We start from the raw sequence: 22546 nt of genomic DNA, 5'->3' as shown, positions 1-22546 counted from the left end.
AGCAGAACATTGATGAAGACTTTGATTTGTACTTTCATAAAAATTTTCTGGTTTAAATAAAAACACCATTTGAAAATACTTTCTCTAATTCTTTAATAAATTGAGGCTCAATAAATCATTTTTTTTTTGTCTCATCAAAATTGTTTATTGATGTAGGGCACTGATATTTTGGCAATTAAGTGAAGCATTGGTAAAGTTAATGGGTTTAAATATTGTAAATTGCAAATTCTCTTAATTTAATTAACTTTTTCGCAAATGCTGCGAAAAAGTTGTGAATACCAAATAGTTACGCAAAAAATATTTTGTGTAAGTTTTTCGTAACTTTAGCTCAGCTACGCAAGAGTCACGCAAAAGTTCTGAATCCGCACCCTGGAGTTAACTGTATTCAAAATTTGTTAAAAAAGATAAAAAAAAAGATAAAAACACTCATAACTAGAAACTAATAAACTCATTTTCATGTAGTTTATTTGTTAAAAATGCATGAATTTGATTTTTAAGATCATTAATTGGGCACAGTGAATCAACCAATTTACTGTACTCCGATTCAATGTGCCCCACCATAACAAATTAAGTTTAAGTATAATTTATCGAGACATAAGTGTTATTAAAACCAAACTACTAAAAGGAAAATGGATGACTTACCAAACCAGCATATACAAATATACCAGCCCAACGAATTTGATAATTTGACGCAAAGTTTAAAAGTCTTCAACAAAAGCCACTAAGCCGAAAAAGTTAAAAGTAATTGCAATTTAGTGCACTTAATTATAGTATTTTGGTGTTAGCAAAGAAACACTGAATAAATCATTTTTTAATATAAACAAATTTTTTTCAACTTTGTTGTATTTGCTGGTTTGGCGTTTAACCATCCAAATATCAATAATCCATATAAAAACCTTGAACTTTTAGAATTATCTCAACCATGGTTTCCATAAAAAATATAAGGTGAGAAAATTTACTTACTATTTAATTGGTAGGCAAAAATTTTGTCATAACAACAATAAACAAAGATGGCTGATTTATGACCACATAAAATAGCTGATATATGACCACACACATAACTGTTACTATTTTCGAGTTTTTTGGTTTGGTTTTTTGTTCTTTGAGCTCGTGGTTATCAAGCAAGAACTTGTTTTCGTGACGGCACTTATACTGATATTATTTTTGTTTTTTTATTTAATAATTGTTGCATACCTTTGTATGATATTATGCAAAGTTTTTCATGAAGGCAAAGCAAGCATTTGTTTGTTACGTTGCTGTTAGCGAACCTTTTCTTCCATTCACCTACTGCTAGGTCAATATATACTTTTTCTGGAGTGTTAGGGGGGATACTATACATTTATAAACAACATTAGAGGCTCTACATTTCCTATTATAGTGCAATTAACCAAGAAGCTAAAAATATAGCAAACACCCTCAGCCTAAGCAAACGTATACAAGTAATCGCAAAATCTGAAGCTTTTATTACACTAAAAGACCACAAAGACTCGTTCCAAAACAATAAACCATGCCGTCTATTGAACCCCGCCAATAGTGAACTTGGTCACATAAGCAAAAAATAACTATAAATAAAAAAATAAGAACTTTATTAAATTTAAACCAATGCAAAAATACCACTGATGTAATCAAATAGTTTGAAAATATACCAGAAAAACAACATTGCATTTTTATTCAACTTGACATTGTCGATTTTTACCCCACTATTACATCAAAAATACTAAGTAATGCAATGCAAACTGCTTGCAAAAAAACACACAAGTATTAGCGATGACAACATCAGAGTAATTAAAGAATGCAGAAAGTCCTTGCTATTTTCTAACAACGAAACACGAAAGAAAAACTTTGCACACGACTGCTTTGATATCACAATGGGTTGTTTTGACGGTGCAGAAGTTTGCGAACTGGTGGGCCTATATATATATATATATATATATATATATATATATATATATATATATATATATATATATATATATATATATATATATATATATATATATATATATATATATATATATATATATATATATATATATATATATATATATTATATATATATATATATATATATATATATATATATATATATATATATATATATATATATATATATATATATACACAGAGGCATATTCGTTTAGACGCACCAATTTTTTTCTCTTTATCTTAATTTTTTTCTATGTATTGTCAACTGATATGCATGTAACTTATTATCAAAATAATTGTTGTGTTGTGGGCTAATAAAAACCTCAAAAAAAAATTTTCTATGTGTCTTTATTAACATGAGAGTATGTTTGATATACAAAAGCACATTTTTTAATTGGAATATATCTATAGACGCAATCAGGTTAATAACGGTAATTATTGATTTTTAACCACTTTTACACAAATAAATTGATAAATTTTGGTGTAATTTGATCTTTTGCTCTGCCAGTATCATTTTTATTGCATTTTACGAAATGCCTAAAGGAAAGTATTTGACAGATGCTGAAAAAATACAAATTAATTTATATCGTGGCTCAGAAATCTCACCAGCACTTTCTATACGAGAAATAGCAAGAAAAATTGGAAGATCTGACCATGTTGTACGAAACTACATTGCAAAAGGTGACAATTACGGTGTAAAAAAAGCAACAAACGGCAACAAAGTATTAACAAATCGGCAAATTAATCGAATTCGCTTCGAAGCAACCAAAAATAAATTGAATGCAACACAAATAAAGGATACATCATTATTGCCTGTCACCAATAAATATGTTGCACATATTCTACGTACAACACCAAACTTAAAATGGAAGAAACCACACCAAAAACCAATGTTAAAAAAACACCATAAAATTGCTAGATTACAGTTTGCTAAAAACCATATGCATTGGACTCATGAGTGGCAAAACGTAATATTTTCAGATGAAAAAAAGTTCAATTTAGATGGTCCGGACTCTTACAGTTGTTATTGGCATGATCTAAGAGGAATAAATGACCCAAAAACAAAACGAAATTATGGAGGAGGAAGTTTAATGATTTGGGGTGGATTTTCTTATTCAGAAAAATTGACTCTGGGTTGTGGTTTACCTAAATAGAACTCGATAAAGTATACAGAAATGTTGGATGATGTTCTCATAACTTATATGGATGAAAACATGGACGATAATGCCATATTTCAGCAAGATAATGCTGCAATTCACACATCTAGGCATTCTATGAAATGATTTAAAGACCACAACATCCCGGTTCTCGAATGGCCAGCTTGTAGCCCGGACTTAAATCCAATCGAGAACGTGTAGGGAATGCTATCAAGAAAAGTTTATGACGCTAAAGCAGCCGGACACCAATTTAAAACTGCTACTGAGTTAAAGTGTAAAATCCTTGAAGCATGGTCCGAGTTGGATCAAACTACACTTCAACGACTAGTGGAGTTAATGAAAGGCAGAATTTTTGAGGTGATCCAGTGTAATGGAGGACATTCCCATTACTAATTTTCATCATTAATGTCAAAAATATGACTGCGTCTATAGATATATTCCAATTAAAAAATGTACTTTTGTATATCAAACATACTCTCATGTTAATAAAGACGCATAAAAAAATTTTTTTTGTGATTTTTATTAGCCCACAACACAACAATTATTTTGATAATAACTTGCATGCATATCAGTTGACAATACATAGAAAAAATTATTATAAAGAGAAAAAAATTGATGCGTCTAAACGAATATGCCTCAGTGTATATATATATATATATATATATATATATATATATATATATATATATATAGATATATATATATATATATATATATATATATATATATATATATATATATATATATATATATATATATATATATATATATATATATATATATATATAGATATATATATATATATATATTAGACTCACTATCTAAAATAATAAATAAAGAAGACGTTGGACTATATTGTAATGATGGTCTGATAGTACTTCGTAAAAAAATAGATCACAAACTGATATGAATTAATCTAAACCAGAAACGAAGCTGAGTTAAAAAGAAATGGCTTCACTGGTTTCAATTTAAAGTATAACCCCAAAAAAGAGGAAAAAAAAAAGTATATATATATATATATATATATATATATATATATATATATATATATATATATATATATATATATATATATATATATATATATATATATATATATATATATATATATATATATATATATATATATATATATATATATATATATATATATATATATATATATATATATATATATATAATATGGTTTAACCCCCCGTATAGTAAAAGCGTTTCTACCAATGTCGAACATATCTTCTTAATCGACAATGAACTTAATCGACAAACATTTTCCAATATCACACCCCCTAACTAAACTATTCATTCGAAACACCCTCAAAGTAAGTTACAGCTGCACTAAAAATATCGAAAAAATATTAAAAAGCTACAATAAATCAGTTCAGAAAGACCAAAAGAATACCCACCCTGCAATTGCATAAATAAAGAAAACTGCCCTATAATAGGAAAATGTAGGGCCTCTAATGTTATTCATAAATGTATAGTACCCCCCTAACACTCCAGAAAAAGTATATATTGACCTAACAGTAGATGAATGGAAGAAAAGATGGGCTAACCACAAACACTCATTCACAAACAAAAAGATAAAAAATTCAACCACTCTTTCAAAGTATATATGACAGATATAAGAAAACTTAAAAATAACACCCAAATTAACCTGGTCAATAGTTAAACAAGTCCCCGCCTACAGCAACGTAACAAAAAAATGCTTGCTTTGCCTTCATGAAAAACTTTGCATAATATCATACAAAAGTAGACAAGAATTATTAAATAAAAAAACAGAAATAATATCTAAGTGCCGTCACGAAAACAACTTCTTGCTTAACAACCACGAGCTGAAAGAATAAAAAGTCAAACCACGCTTGCAAATAGTAACAGTTATATAATTTTTTTGAACGTCAAGATATTTATTAAGAGTATATTTTTTAACGAAAAAAACAATGTATTTTTTACCTGACGATTGCTAAACGCATGAAACTTTTAGTAGTAAAAACTATGTAGTTATTTTCATTTAATCTCGTCAAAAAATCAATTTTATATTTATATATATATATATATATATATATATATATATATATATATATATATATATATAAATATATATATATATATATTTAACTAATATATATATATATATATATATATATATATATATATATATATATACATATATATATATAAATAAATAAGCATCTTTAAAGACCTTAAACATTCAGTTCTCCAAGTTTTTTTTGTTTCAATAGGCGTGTAACATTGGCCTGCTTTGATTGTATCGTTAAATTATAACAAGATACTGATCGAAGATTTTAGTTGTGAATATTACCGTTAAAACCCGTTTGTAAAATTCCATGCAAAGGCACAAATGAACATGTTGATTATTAGATCTAACTTTTGATAGACTGTATAGGATATCAGAGTCAGAGCTGTTTGGTTAAAAGTAGATTATTCTCAAAGATTTTTTTAGAAGGTTATAGATGCCATATTAATTGATGATTAAACAAGAAGTTTACATCATAATACCAAGTATAAACCAAGGTTTTTTTTTTTTAAACTATACAGTTATTGTCCATTTGTTCTAAAACTAAGTTTTTTATAAATTTTTTTGCTTTTAGATTTAAAAAGAATTATTTCGTTTTTTTGGTTTTTAGTGAGATTTTGCACCAAACCACTTAACCAAACATAATAAGTCATTGACAAGATAGTTATTTAGTTTCTTAAGTTGGTCTTATACTAAAAAAAAAGTAAAAAAAAATGTAAAAAAAGAGTAAAAAAAAATACATATTATTGAAACCCTAAAATAGAAAATTTTGAAATGAAGTTGAATTTTTTCCTTAGCAATGGGTTCTTTATATAAGAAAATAGGTGTTTTAGGGTGTTACTCTATATACTCTTTATATATATTTAGCTTTTGACACTGGTGCCAGCGACTGTTTCATGTTTATTTTCCTGAATAAGCCATGATTTTTAAGAAAAGTTATTATGTTTACATACATCACTTATAAGAAAACTATAAGCCTTGTGTTTAACTTTGTTTACCTCGTGCTAATTTATTATGGGGAAAATAAATATGATTCAAAATTAAGATGAAAAACAGGTAGTTACGGGATATTTAAAAATATATATTTTAGAGAAAATCAATTTTTTTCAGCATCAACATTCTGCATTTCATATGGTTTGACTTATTTGGAAATCATTAATTTAACTCAATCAAAAATCTTGACATCAAGGTCTTCGATCTTGACATCATAATCTTGACATCAAGGTCTTCAATCTTGACATCAAAATCTTGACATCAAGGTCTTCAAAAAAGTTATTACATAGCAGCAATAATAGTAATAATAAAAGTTATAATTCAAATTTCCGTTATACTTTATCCTTTTCGACACGGACATTTTAAAATTAGTTCTTACTTTGCTTGGGTAATGACCATAATTTCATAATAATTCGATTGAAATCTCAACTAGTCTATCAAAAAAGAAAGGATTATCTGTGTTTCTAAACATTTCTTGTACAAAATTTTTGTGCAATTGAAAGAAGTCTTTTTATTCCAGCAAAGAGAATAAAAAGCAAGGTTCTGGAATGTCACCATTTAAAATTAATTATACATCTGTCTTTGTCACGAGAGAGATAGGAAAAGGTTATTTTGGCTTAAAAAAGTTTCGTGGTCTAATGAACTTATATCTTCCAATGAGCAAAAAAGCGTTTAATTATATCGAAAATAAAGTTCATATCATAAATCAAAAAATAATTGATGTGGAAATGAAAAATGTAGCAATTAAATTTCAATAATTTAACACCGATATACAGCAAAATGACTTTAATACTAACGCAGTAGCTGATATTGTTGTTTCCTATGATGGAGCTTGGAAAAAAAGGGTCATTCCTCATTTAATGGTGCTGTCACTGTTATTGCTAGTGACTCAGGAAAATGTATTGACTATCAAGGTTTTTCAAAATATTCAATACGTGTGCATTATGGGAATCAAGAAAAGATTGCGATGCAGATCTTTATGAAAATATAAATCGTTGTCCCAAAGAAGTTTTTGTTGATTGTACCACTTCGGAAATAAGTATTGTATGAGCAAAAATTCCATTTAATGATGGTATTTCTGGTATATTGGACATGTTTGAATATTTAATTGTTACATCAAGTACATTTGCTACTCAGTATTGTATCAAGAAAGACCAAGAAAGAATAAAGATGATGTAAAAGACTCCATCAGTAGACAAACCAGACTTAATAGCAAAAAGCAGTTTCGTGCTCAACAAAAAAGGTTTTTTTTTTATAGTAAATGAAAGTCTTATAAAGTAGCAGTGTTTTATAGTAAATGAAAGTCTTATGAAGTAGCAGTGTTTATGTTATGAAGTGTTTTAAATTTTAGTTTTTTATTATTGTTCTAATTAAACCTATTTTAATGTTGTTATTGTATTTTGTAACCAGCGCTAAATATTTTGTGATCGGTTTGTCTGATTGCGTTGAAATTTTTAGGAGTTGTTCATATCTACATTCACCTTACAAAAATAATTTATGTTAGTTAACTGGTTCCAAAAAGATGGTTATTTTTTTAGGCCTTAAACTGGCTTTTCTACAAAAACTTGAACAGTTTGTTGAATCATTTGATTTTAGCAGGATGAGTATAATCATCTGATATTAAAAAGTTGTGAAAATTTCACTGTCATACCATTATTAGTTTACAGGCTGTTTATTGAAGTACTTAGTTTATGTTTAGGGTCCATGGGCCCAAAATCTTAACCCCCCAAAAATAAATATTTTTTAATTTACTGTGTTTTAAATATGAAATACTATATCTTATATAAAAATCATAAAATATGAATGCATTAAAAAAAATTTGATTTAATAGTGTAAGACCCACATTTTGACAATATTAGCGATTTTATCCCAAATGCTAAAAATTTGAACCCACATATCTTTACAACTTGACTATTACAACTTGACCATTACTTAATAAGTAAATAAAAGCAGCTTTCTCTTTTTTCAAAATGGGTGCTTGCTGCTTTTTTTTACATTTTATTTGTATTATTCTAGTAGCGTTTCGAGAGAAGAGAGTGTAAGATTTTATACTAACTCTACTTTTCTTTTTCACTATCTCAATAAACAATGCTTCCCAGACAAAACACTAAATTGCTAAGAGATTTTTAAAGGTTCGGCTTTAGTAAGTGCTGTGTATTTGCATATAAATTACACAGGCCAGCAAAAAAAAAATTCTGCAGCCGAGCAAACAATATGGTTTTTGTTGAACATTTTTCATTTTGATTTCAAATATGCAACTCATTTTTCACTATCACATCAATTCATCACGATTAAGTAATACTTAATCGTCTAATAACATGGTTAAGTAAAAAAAGAAACCGATAATTTATTGCACATAAAAAAAAAAAAAAAGTAAAGAAGAATAAAAAAGAAACCTAGAAATTGTGAAAGTATTTGTTTTGTGCGATAACGCATTTATTTATTAAAATCTCAAACTTTTTAAAAAATTCTTGAAACGAATTGGGTGTTATTATGGATTTATCTCGATATGATGTGATATGGATCCATCTTGATATCATAAGATAAAGTATTATAAAAAAAATCATTCTTTTTTCTATAATACTTATTTGGTGGCTTGAGGTGGTTTAAGTTACTTCTCAAGCTAAAAAAAAAACTATTATTTGTAATGAAGTTTATCAAAAAGGTTTATTAAAGATATCCTGTGATGTTATATCCCACAAAGTTTGTTATTGGAGCAACTTGTTTTCTTGATCCATGTTAATGTCTTGGAAAGCTTCAAATCTACTTAATATTATGTTTGCTAAAGATACTAATCTAGTTCATTATAGTAATGATATTTGTAAAAAATTTTCACTTTGAATGACGGTCTTAATAACATACCTATCTGGTTCTAATATAAGAAGTTATATTTTTTTAAAATATTTTTAAAGATATCTGCACAAAAATTTCTACAGAAATATTAGAACTTTAAAATCTAAATAAGGGAAACTCGACTTACTCTACTTTATTGCTTTTTAATCTATAACTAAATTAGTTATGCAGATATTGCACAGTTAATATAATTAAACCACCGTCAGTGTGGACACACAATTAATTTTATTTATTCATAAATATTATATTAATTAGATTATTTTGCGGATTAATTGTTAAAATTTTGATTTCATTTAGAATTTATTTTAGAACACGAATTTAGTTACTAAATATTGAAACTAAACTAAACGTAATTGAGTTGTATTTTTTATTTATCTTCTTTTCTTTAGGCAAACCATATATAAATACGTTTTTTATCGTGAAATATATAACAAAAATAATATAGTATATAATCAAGATAATTTTTTATAAGAAATTTATAATACATGATGTCTCTTAGTAGTTATAAAACATATAGTTTTATTATTTTAAAAAGATTGTACCTTATATATATTGCTCTCAGCATGTTAAAGGTTGCTTCTTATGGTTTGTTTAGGAGAGTTTTTGAGATGTTAAATTGTTCTTTTTTAACCCGAAGTATTAAAGTTGTTCTCAAAGGTCAATGTTCTTTTTCATTTCCTGTTAAGTCTAAGGTATCACAAGGTTCCATCCTTAGTCTTGTATAATTTCTAATTTATGTTAATGGTCTTACTGATAATCTTAAATCTAATGTAGCTCTATTTGCAGATAACACAATTATAAACTCATATCTTGACAAAAATTACCATTTTTTGATAACTTAGAACAGAAAGCTGATCTTGAAGCTAATCCCTCTTCTGAAACAGCTACATTAACTTGTGAGCTCAAACAAAACTTAGTTATTTATTGCAAACACTAATCGCAAAATTGTTGATATTCCTGCATTAATGACAATAATCTTATTAAATACTCTACTTCACGCCTTCTAAGGTTTTTTTTAACAACGGGGCTCTCATGGAAACCATATAATGAACTTATTTACAAAAGTTACCTCTCTTTATCCTGCTCGCCATTTCTTTACTCCCGAATCTATCTTCTACCTTTACTAATCTCTTATTTCTCTACAAATCTTCTATTCGTCCCTGTATGGAATACTGTTGTCATAATTGGGTTAGTTCTCCAAAACAAGGTCCAAAAAAGGTCTCTTTCTTCTTTCTACAAACTTTTCATAGTCGCTGCTCAAACAAGCTATTAAAACTAGTTCCGTTTGCCAAAACTCAATCTCGTGTGATTCATCATTCAAAAAAGTTGTATCTTTTTACTGTATCTGTGCCGTCATGCTCTAAAAAGCTTTATTTGTCTAGTTTTTACCTCGCTTATCAATGCCTTGGAACACTCTTTCGCCTTCATGTTTTTCTCATTCATACAATTTACTGTTTGTTCGCTATCTTGTTCTTTAACAACTTCCTTATTTTTCTTTTGGTAACTCACAACTCATATAGTGGTTGCTAGCAGCTTTGTAGAGAGTTAACAATTTTTTATACCATTTTTAATTACATTATATTACTTTTAAAAGTCCAAGAAACTAATATATATATATATATATATATATATATATATATATATATATAAACATTAATATAATAAACTATAAAGAGTTTTAAGGTGGTATTATTTACAAAAGTGAAAAGTATTATTTGTTAAAAAAAAAAAATCAGCTGTTAAAACAAAAACTTTGTTTTGAATTTCACAATAGAAAAAATATAATAAAGGAAATATAATAAAGAAAATATAATAGAGCTTAAAATTTTTTTTTTGAAGAATCGTTTACTTTGTTTTCATTTTTTGTAAGTAAAAACGTCGTTTGCAACAACCTTAATTAGCGTTACTTGGAAGAAAAATATTTAAAACAAAGTTTTATATAGGTATTTTTTAATTTATTTTATAAGCATAAAACTATCAACAAAACGCAACTTGAGGTAAAAGAAACAAAAAAAAAAAACTTTTCTTGAATCATTTTAACTTTTATAGTTTTTTTGTTTTTTTTCAAAATTAACAACTGTTTCATTGCATTAATATATTTTACAATATGTTAAAACTGTATGTTACTTTAAATGCCTTTTTCAGTATATTTATATACTCAAAATAAAATGTATTTTCAAATTTAATTAGTTATTAAAATGTTAAACAACATCTCCCAGCAAACATTCAAATTTATATCTCCCAGCAAACATTCGAATATATATCTCCCAGCAAACATTCGAATATATATCTCCCAGCAAACATTCGAATATATATCTCCCAGCAAACATTCAAATGTATATCTCGTAGAAAATATTCGAATTTTCAGCAAACAGAGGAATTTCAGTGGACCTATATAGGCATTTTGAGCGGATCACTGTAGTTTTGCTTATCGGATACCTAGTGGTTACTTAGTTTTTTTGAATACCTCGATAGCAGGATAAATATCAAAGTTTCAGACAATCTCAAATACTTGTTTGAATTTTGTCCATTGAACTCCCTGGTAGCTATAGGTTTGTTAAATTCTTAAAGAACCTTTATTTGTAAAGGAACCTATTAAATCCCTTCAAGTTTTTATTTTGTGTGGTAGTGTTTTTGCCATATTTAAAAACAGATATAATTATAAAAAGCTATATTTTAAATTTAGAAATATAAAATACCTTTTTTGTAAATCCGGCAAAAATACTATAAATTCTAGCCTAAACATTTAATAATTCAATTCTAATCTAAAAATTTTTTATTAGCTTATTTTAAAAAACACTACATAAAAAAATTCAAAAATAAAAATTAACTCTAAATTTTGTTTTCCTATTTTTACAAGCAGGTCATCAATATTAAAAGCAGAGAAGTTGACTTTTAAATGATTTTATGTTGGAGAATAAATGCATGATTTTTCTTTTGATAATCTTAAGGTTATTAGACTTGAAGATTCCTTTATGAAACCTTAATTCATTAAATTCACAACACTTTAGTCAAGAACTTCAATAAACTTTATGATAGTATTAGAAAACATTATTTCCGAAAAAGAAAAACCAAATTTAAAAAAATCTAAAATGTCGCCGTACATATTCATATTCTGCATCTGCATAAAGTAGGCCCCAGACTCAGATTTTAAATAGCAAAAGTTAATTTTACTTTTGTTTTTAGAGAAGTATATCGATGGCTCCAAACTTCGACGCCGTTTCATTACCTCGTCTCAATAAATGTATCGAGTTGGGAACTCATCAAACGTTTTCTTTGTCCGATTATGTTGTAATACACTTGTGTAAACCTCCTTGCATTGAATGCGAATTTGTAAATATCTCTTCAAAACAAGCATTGCAAATTAGCTTAAAGGAAGAAAAAATGAAAAACGAAAGGTACAGAGAAAAGATTATAGAACTGTCTAAAAAGTATGAACAATCGAGAAGAAAAGTTAAAAATCAAAAGCTCAGGATTGAACAACTTTCAAAGCAACTTCAAACGGAGCAAAAAAAAACTTTTGAAAACGACATTGAAAAATTTGTTGTTATAAATTTAGATACTAATTACTAATTACTAGGGTTACTAATTACTATGAATGCTTAATTAATAAAAATAAGAGAAAAAATACGTTTTTATTCTTTTTTTTGTTATGTGGTATTATCATTTTATTTCGTTTAAAAGATATCTTGACTGTATTTCATTTTTGAGTAATCTATTGTTACATTTTTGCGTTCATTCACTCCGAGAGAGCGGCAAGTAAATTTTATTTGTAAATTTAAAAAAGTACATTTTTTGTATGTGTTTGTAAATTAAAACCGTTTGTAATTAAAATAGAAATGAATATAATTATCCTCTTTTATAATTAACACAAATATAAATGATATTATAATGAAAGCACATAAAAGAATAGTCAGTGGATTCAAACCCATTTTCTCGAGAAATGGGTGAATTCTTACGAATGTAAATGCCCAGGCTAAGCATGTGACTATTGGAGTCTTTACGAATTAAAGAAAAATAACCATCAACACTAAGGTCACAAGATATGATATGACTGAGTAAATTTGTTTTTTAAACTATCTTCTTTTTATGGAGAACATTTAATACAAATATTATTTATTAATATTTGTGATATTTCGAGAAGATATGGGCAGTTCAATTATCATACAATAACATTATCATATTTTTACAAAATCCGATCTATTTACTCTCACCTGCCATAAGAACGGAAGTGGAAGAGGTGGAGGGGGGATAGGTCATTACAAAGAGGAGGGTTAGAAATTTTTTCAAAATTTAATAAATGGAGTAGGGAGGAGGAGGGGGGGGGGCAAAAAATTGGAAAATCAAAATTTAAAAAAATTTTAAATTTTTAAAAACATTAAAACAGCTACAGAATGTTTATCCTCCTCTCCATGAACAAATTTTTTTAACATCTTTGTGGCACGAACTAAAAGTAATCGAGCACGCTTTAAAAACATAACTTACAGAAGAATTTCATTTATAAAGTAAATTCTTTTAAACAATTCTTAAGCAAAAAAATAATGTTTGCTAGTTGGATTCACAAATTCCAATCTATGATGGGGAGCTTTATGTTTCGACTTTTTTACGTTATGAGTTAGGTTTTTTTTCTTTTTTATTTATCACTTTTGCCAATTCATACTTATGCCAATTTGCACTTATTGGCATAAATGCGAATTGGTGTAAGCGTGAACTGGCATAAGTACGAAATAAAAGAAGTAAAATTGCAAATATTTACATAAGTGCGATTTGGCATTTCGCACTTATGCAAATTCGCACTTATGTCAGTTTGCAATTATGCTAGTTTTTGTAACTGCTTTGCAATTATGCCTGTTAATACTTATGCCAATTCGCACTTATGTCAATGTTTGCAATTTCTTTTGTCGCACTAACGCCATTTTGCACTTATGCCATATTTGTAACTGCCTCGCAATTATGCCAGTTCGCATTAATGCCAATTCGCACTTAATTCAATGCATAATTATTGTGCAATTTATTTCGGCGCACTTACGCTTGTTCGCATTTATGCAAGTTTGTAACTGCGCACTGACACCATTCGCACTTATGTCAGTTCACGCTTATGCCAGTTCACATTTACGCCAATGTTCGCAAGTTTATTTAGGGCACTTGTGCCAGTTCGGATTCACACTTATTCCAGTTTTTGCAACTGCTTCATACTTATGCCAGTTCGTACTTATGAAGTTTGCGCTTATTCAGCCTCCCGAGTTTTTCGCTTAACTCTTTGGAGAAAAGGAAAAATATTTTTGCAGTAAAAATATTGTAAAACTGTTTTATATTTCTTCAAAATTTTTGAAAGGAGTTTAAAAAATTTTGATGGAGCATAAAGCAAATAAATTTTAAAATTGTTTTATATTTCTTTAAAATTTTTAAGCTGTACGGAGAAAGGGAGTTCGGAAAAAAAATGAACTCTTTTCTCCTTTTTTTCCGCAGATGGAGAGTATATGAAGAGTACAGGGGACGACAGAGTCACATTTAAAAAGTTTTGAGAAAAGGTATATTATTCAATTAGAGTAAAATCGGGTCAAACCGATCACCGAACAATAAAAATCAAGTAACTTTATTATTTTAAAAAATTTTTAATTTATTTTTTTAAAATAAGACATTATTTATAAATGTTTTTTTTTTTTTTTTAATTGTATTTAAAAATATGAAAACAAGAAGAAAAAAAATGATCGCTTTTGGCAGAAAGTCTGTTAAAACCGATCAATATAAAACACATTTAATAAATTTAACATTTTATATATGTAAATGTATTTTTATATATTTTTTATATAGCATACAGAAATAATAAAAGATTTAAGGTTTACATTTTTTATAACAAAAAAAATCTAAACCCATTACAAAATTTTTTGGAAAACATGTTTTGTTGCAGAGCCAAGAATTGCGATTTGGATTCTCGCATGACATCATGTCCGAATGTAATTTTTTTTTACACTTTCTGCATTTAATAACTTTTCTTCTTTTGGCTGAAGGTGTTGTAATCGGTTCTATATTTTAAGTTACTTCTTTTTCTGCAGGGTTTGGCAATGGCATTATGAGTTTGTAGATGGTTTTACGCTTTTTATCTTGTTTTTCAGCTAATTTGAGTTGCTTAACTTCTTTTTTTTTTTTTGAGATAACCTGCAACACCGTGTTCTGTAATACATTGGCCAGCAATTTTTGGAATATTAGGTTGCCTGAATTTTTTTACATAAGACTGATTTTTTTCTTGAAAAAAACTCTTTAGCTCATTTGCCATATCGATTTTCATTCTCTCATGTAGTGTTCTGTACTTGTCGAACCTCGATGCTGCTGTTGCTGGTTCAGAAGATAATGCTAAAGACTTTATTGTTCGCAATGGCGTTGAAGACGTCGGTTGATTAAACGTTTCAGAGATAGCTAATGCCTGTTGATTGATTTTGTTTTTGTTAAGTGGAAAGTTTTTGCATTTTGTGTCTTTGTAATATTTGGTAAGAACTGCCTTCCACACTTGCTAACATGGCAATAGACACCTCTGTCCAGTGGCTGAAGAATGTGAGATGAGTGGGCTGGTAGACAAATCAAAATTATATTGTTTTCCCGACATAGCAATACAGCTGCTAATCTGACGTGAGACGTATGTCCATCAAGATGTAAAATATGAGTAACACTAAAAACTTGACATTCCGGTATATACACTTCCTTCAACCATTCAATTAATGTGTCATGCTTCATCCAACCAGATTTAGAAATTGAATATTTAGTGCCAGTCGGACCACCTAAAGCCCACTAAGCTCTAAAGTTTCGTTTTGCTTTGTATACCACGAAGGGTGGTGTAAAGTATCTATTAGCATTACAGCAATTGTTCACTGTATAATAGATTTTTTCATTGTTACCAGTGAGTTTCAAAGAAACGCTTTGCACCTTTTCAAAATAATAGAGTTGCTTTGCCTTGATCACCACATAAACCCGTTTTATCGCAATTCCAAATGTGACAGGTAGAAGTTATCCCAGACAATTGATATTGCTTAGTGACAACTTCAAAATAATTATCAATTACTTCTTGCATACAAGAAGCGGCTCTGGCAGATGCTAAAGTGTGAGTTTTTCTTGGGGAAAGTTCTTTAGACCATCGGTTTATAAATGCATAAAACCAGTCTTTGCCAGGCCTGCCGTTTTTAAATAGGCCTGATTAATTTGTACGAAGAAGGTAACCACATACACCATTTCGTGTTAAACCATAACCACAATCACATAGGAACTTAAACAATAATTGATAAATATCATTGAGTCATTTTTGTAAAATAACTTTATATAGGAAGATCCCGGAATTAACACATGAGAAAATCCAATAATTTAATTCACCTAGGTACCTAATTTAAAAATTCCCATACTACTTAATAAAGGAATTTTAAGTAAATATGCGAATGATCGGTTTTACCAGAAATAATTTAATGTTAATTTTTCTTACTTTTTTATCTAATTTTTAACTAAAAAACGAAAAAAATAATGTAATCGGTATTAAAATTAAATTTTTGACAAGATAGAGGTAAAATTATTTTTAAACGAATTATGGTTCTCGAATTATTACGATAGCAAAGAAAAAAAGGAAATTTTTACGACTTTCTTTTAAACTTTTATAAAAATAAAATGACTGAAAAACGACTAGGATTTTATTTTGACACATTTGAATAGAGGAGATGATTCTCTTTCTTCTGGTGTTTTTATTTTTTAAATATTCCTATCAGTTCCGGTTTTATTTAAATTTTTCGATCAGTGATCGAAAATTTTTAATAAAACTAGTATGATCGGTTTGACCCGCCTTTACTCTATAAAAGTTTTCATATAAAGTATAAAAGGAAATACGAAAAAATTATTTCTTTATTTGTTTATCTGGAATTTACATTTTTTATAAAATATTTGTAACTTTTATTAAATTTTTTTTTTCCTAACTGTATACAAAGACTTTAATAAATGATTCATAAATACTTTTTTAAAACTTTTTAAATGCGACTATGTTGTTTTTTCCCTTGTACTCCTCATATGTAATGCGATTTTACCATTTTTTTTTTTAAGAAAGTCTTATTTACTGGATTAGCGCATTAAGTATTTAAACAAAAATACTTTTATTATTTCAAATAAATTAATTTCAAATAAACAAATAATATTTGTTTTCAAAAATTATAAATTTACCGGTGTTGTATTTAGGTGATCCCAATCCCAAAATTTTCTTTAAAACTTTTTTTTTGGTTTATTACCAAGTTTAAAGATTGCAGACTTATAAAACATAAATTTTTTATAAGTTTGATTAAGAAACCCCAAGAAGTCCTAACGGTCTTATCACTGAGCACCGCGGATGAGCATTTAATTAGAGGTTTACGCCTCTATCCAAACCATTGTAACAAAACTTGTTAAAATGCGGGGTTTGAACCACGGATCCTTTGTTTCTAACGCTAGTGCGCTAACACTGCGCCACGGCTGCTCGCAAAATTTATCGTAGAAGTCAACAAAAATATTTTTGTTCTGATACCAAAAATAATGTTACATGGCATTTTTTTTTTTTTTTTTTTTCTTCTTCTTTTATTTAGCCCTACAAATATTTACAAGTTCCGTGTTTTATAATATATATAAAAATGGCAAGGACGAGAAGAAGACAGATTTGCCTTATCACCAAGTCCTTTGTTTTTTCTAGTCATTTATATAAATACATTGTAACTAAAATTAAAAATTAAAAATGAGAGAAAAAAGCAAAATGCTTCAAAGAAGTTTATACAAAATGCAAAATAGTTAAAGTTCTTAAAAGTTGTGTTTACTAAAAGTTAAAGAAGTAGTTTATTCTCAATAACATGAAGATTAACTTACAGTCATGCAATGCTATATATATTCAAATTTCAAAGTTATTCATTAAAGTAAAATTTTAATAAATCATTTAAGAAAACCAAAACCAACAGCATAAAAAGAAAATGAAAACATAAAGGTTAATTTATAATCAGAAGACACTATATATACATATTATGAAAAAGTATGTATGTGTATGTGTGTGTATATGTATATATATATATATATATATATATATGAGTGTATATGTGTGTATGTGTGTGTATATGTATATATGTGTGTGTATATGTATATATGTGTGTATATGTGTATGTGTGTGTATATGTATATATGTGTGTGTATGTATGTGTATATATAGATATATGTATATGTGTATATATATATATATATGTATGTATATATATATGTATATGTATATATATATATATATATATATATATATATATATATATATATATATATATATATATATATATATGTATATATATATATATATATACATATATATATATATATATATATATATATATATATATATATATATATATATATATATATATATATATATATATATATATATATATATATATACATATATATATATATATATGTATATATATATAATTGAATATAATGTATATAATTAAAGAATTTAGACCTTTTCAGACAAACAAAGCATGCACTAATAGATAATTTTCAAATATAAAATTTTTATAGATAGATTTAAAAAAAATTATCTGTTTTTTCATTATTTAAAAGTAATAGTTTTAGCTTTTGTTTAAACTGTTCAAGATTTGTAAGTGTTTTAATATCATTACTAATTATCTTATTCCATACATTAGGTCCTCTAATAGTTATAGCAAACTTGGTTGACTCATATAAAGTTTTGGGTTGTACAAAGTTGTTACTTGAATATTTAGTCATGTATTTGTGTTGAATTTTATTAAATAATGGTTTGAAGATATTTGGTATTGTATTATTATTAGTTTTATACATAAAAATTAGCAGATGATATATATTTATTTGGTACAAGTTTGATATTTCTAGATTGTTGAACAATGGTCCAGAATGTGAGAAGCGGTGTGCATTTGATAATAATCTAATTGCATGTTTTTGTTTGTTAAATAGCTTTTTTGTCTTTGACTTTTTGGTGCTGCACCAGGCAATGTTTGCATAATTCAGATAGGAATGAATAAATGAGTAATATATGTATTTCAAACATGATTGATCTAAGTATGGTTTTGCTTTATAGAGTAAGCCGATATTTTTAGAAATTTTATTTTCAATCATGTTTATGTGGTCTTTCCAATTTATGTTTTCATCTAGAATTACACCTAGAAATTTCATTGAACATTCCCTTTTTACGATGTATTCTCCAATAGTAAGTTTTGGAAGTGCAAGAGGGATTTTATCTTTTTTATGGAGGCGAAGAAAAATAGTATAATTAGTTTTAGTTAAATTAATTCATATTTAACCATTCGGTTAGTTTTAGAAGTTCAATGTTGACCGTTTTAAATAATGTTGTTATATCACTGTGAGAATAAAATAAATTTGTGTCATCAGCAAATAAAATAGAATCTAAAATATTAGAAGCTTAGATTAAATCATTAATATAGATTAAAAAATAAAAAAGGTCCTAATATAGATCCTTGAGGAACGCCGCAAGTAATTGACATATTGTTAGTTTTTTCATTCCCGAATGAAATATATTGTTTTCTATTAGATAGGTAGCTTTTAAACCAAGCTATGTTTATATTTTTGATTCCGTAGTTTTCTAATTTTTTAATTAAAATGCTATGATCAACAGTGTCGAACGCCTTACTAAGATCTATGAAAACACCTAAAGTGAACTTGTTTTTGTCAAAACTTTGAAAAATAATCTGAATAAGATGAAGAATTGCATGATCAGTAGAGTGGTTTTAATTTTTAGTTTTTCATGCAAAAAAAGCCATCGTTACTTATTGCTTTTCCATTTTGAACCTATACTAATGCATAGAAAATGTACACGAAAAAGACCTATTTTATGAAAATCTAAAAATTGACCAAAAAGTTGCAATTTTTTGATATTTTTCAATAGGCTCTATAATTTTTTATATCGATTGGTGCTCAGGGTAGCAAAAAATGCAAAATGGACCCCTCAGTTGGTCATTTTCAAAAATTGAAAAAAAAAGAATTTTATTGTAGGGGATTTCAATATGAATTGCTTCCATTACTTTACGGACATTAAAGTTAAAAATTTTTATGATTCTATTTTTGAAATGGGAGCCATTCCTTTAATAAATCGCCCTACCAGAGTAACTCTTAAATCGGCTACTCTAATTGATAACATTCTAACAACTGATATTTTTAACAGTGACTTAAATAAAGGTATTTTAAAAACAGACATATCTGACCATTTCCCTATCTTTTTTATCATAAACAACTCTAAAATTATGACCAAAACTAACATAAAAGTTAAATTACGCAACTTTAACCAAAAAAATGTTGAGCAATTTAAAACACAATTATCATTACTTCATTGGAAGAACATCGACTTTAGTGATAACGCAAACAAAATTTACGATGATTTTTTTAATACATTTTACTCAGTTTATGATGCCAATTTTCCTTTACATGAAAAAACATTAAATCAAAAAAACATCAATTCTCCCTGGATTACCAAAGGTTTAAAAAAATGATCAAAAGTTAAGCAGAAATTATCCATAAAATATCTAAAAAACAAATCATTCGCCAATGAGAAAATATACAAAGACTACAAAAATCTTTTTGAAAAAGTTCGAAAAAACTTAAAAAAACATTACTATTCTAAAATTCTCAATAAAGCCAAAAATACTTGTAAACGCTCCTGGGAAATAATAAAAGAAATTATCGGTAAATCAAAACCGTGCTCAGGTTCCCTGCCACACATGATCAAAGTAGATAACAATAATATAATTAATTCTCAAACAATAGCTCACGAATTTAACAAATTCTTTGTTGAAATTGGCCCTAAACTATCTAAATTAATTCCTAACACTGAAACATCATTTAAAGATTTTCTAGTACCAATGGATAATTGCATTCACTCGGATGAGTTACCTAAAGAGTTACTATTTGATGAGTTCGAAAAAGCCTTTAAAACACTAAAAAAAAATAAAGCAGTTAGACAGGACGAAATCAATGGTAACATAATTTTAGATTGCTTTGAACAATTAAAATATATTCTTTTTAAAGTCTTTAAATCATCAATCGAACAAGGAGTCTTTCCTGATCAATTGAAATTGCTAAAGTTATTCCACTATTTAAAGGTGGTGACAAATCTGACATTAGTAATTACCGGCCTATTTCTATCTTGTCTATATTTTCAAAAATACTAGAAAGAATCATGTTCAATAGAGTATTTAATTATTTTAATAATTAATTATTGATTATACAACAATCAGTTTGGCTTTAAGAAGAATAACTCAACCGAGCATGCAATTATTCAGTTGGTACGTGAGATTTCCAATTCTTTTGAAAAATCTCAATTTACATTGGGAATTTTTATCGATCTTTCAAAAGCATTTGATACTGTGGATCATGATATTTTACTTTATAAACTTAACTATTACGGAATAAATGAAAGAGTTAGTAAATGGTTTCAAAGTTATTTATCCAACAGAAAACAATTTGTTTCTTGTAATGATCTTAATCATACACAGTTTTAACATGTTTCCTGTGGTGTTCCGCAAGGTTCCATCTTAGGCCCTCTTTTGTTCTTAATATATATCAACGACTTGCATAAAGCATCAAATCTTCTAAGTATTATGTTTGCTGATGACATAAACTTATTTCTATCTAACAGTGACATCTACCTACTATTCTCCGTTATGAACAAAGAACTTCAAAACATATCTAAATGGTTTAAAAGTAACAAATTAACATTAAATGTAAACAAAACAAAATGGATTTTTTTCCACCCGCTCTCCAAAAAACGTTCTCTACCCCAATTACCAAAAATTTCTATTGACCATAATGAAATAAAAAGAGATTCTGTAACTAAATACCTGGGGGTTTTCATTGACGAGAACATCACATGGAAACATCATATTAACTATGTCTGCTCGAAAGCTTCAAAAAGTATTGGAATTCTATATAAGGTGCCCACTCATTTAGATAAAAATAATTTAACTAAACTTTATTATTCTTTTATTCATAGTTATATAAGTTATGGAATTATTGCCTGGGGTAGTACTGATCAAAGCAAGTTACAATGTCTCCATCGCCGTCAGAAACATGCGATCCGTGTAATTAATTTTGCGGATCGGTTCTCAAATTCCTCAATATTTTTCAATCAAATGAAAATCCTCAATGTTTATAAACGAAACGTATATAAAAATTTATCTTTTGTTTATATGTGGAAGTATGATTTATCTCCTTTAATTTTTTAAGACCTTTTTATTTTGAAACCTTTAAGCAAGTTTAACATGAGGAATAATAACTATTTAAATAAACCACTCTGTATCACTTATCGTGCAGCTCATCTCTGGAACAAAATTATTTTGCCTAACTTCGGCTTACCCCTAACTTATTCTGTTTTTAAAATTAAATTAAAAGATCTCATTCTCTCTATTGAAAATATCTTAGAATATTTTTAATTTGTCTTATGATATATAATAATTTTGAAATGTATGTTCAATCTTTGTTTTATACTTGTTGACAATTTGTTTCTATTTATCTAAGTACTATTTTAATATTTTTATGTTAATTTTTTACGTTCTCTTATTGT

At 27.3% G+C, this 22546-nt stretch overlaps 1 long non-coding RNA gene across 1 annotated transcript; it reads left to right on the top strand.

Annotated features, from left to right (window-relative positions):
• Positions 1-10770: 10770 nt before the first annotated feature.
• Positions 10771-12829, top strand: LOC124811479 (uncharacterized). The gene is made up of 2 exons (XR_010640834.1): positions 10771-10907; positions 12151-12829. It is a non-coding gene; the product is annotated as an uncharacterized LOC124811479 (long non-coding RNA).
• Positions 12830-22546: the final 9717 nt, after the last annotated feature.

The sequence above is a fragment of the Hydra vulgaris genome, chromosome 09 (genome assembly GCF_038396675.1).
Source record: "Hydra vulgaris chromosome 09, alternate assembly HydraT2T_AEP".
In the NCBI taxonomy this organism is placed as follows: Eukaryota; Metazoa; Cnidaria; class Hydrozoa; order Anthoathecata; family Hydridae; genus Hydra; species Hydra vulgaris.
Note: the sequence above shows the minus strand (reverse complement) of the source record. Positions and strands in the feature narration are given on the sequence as shown.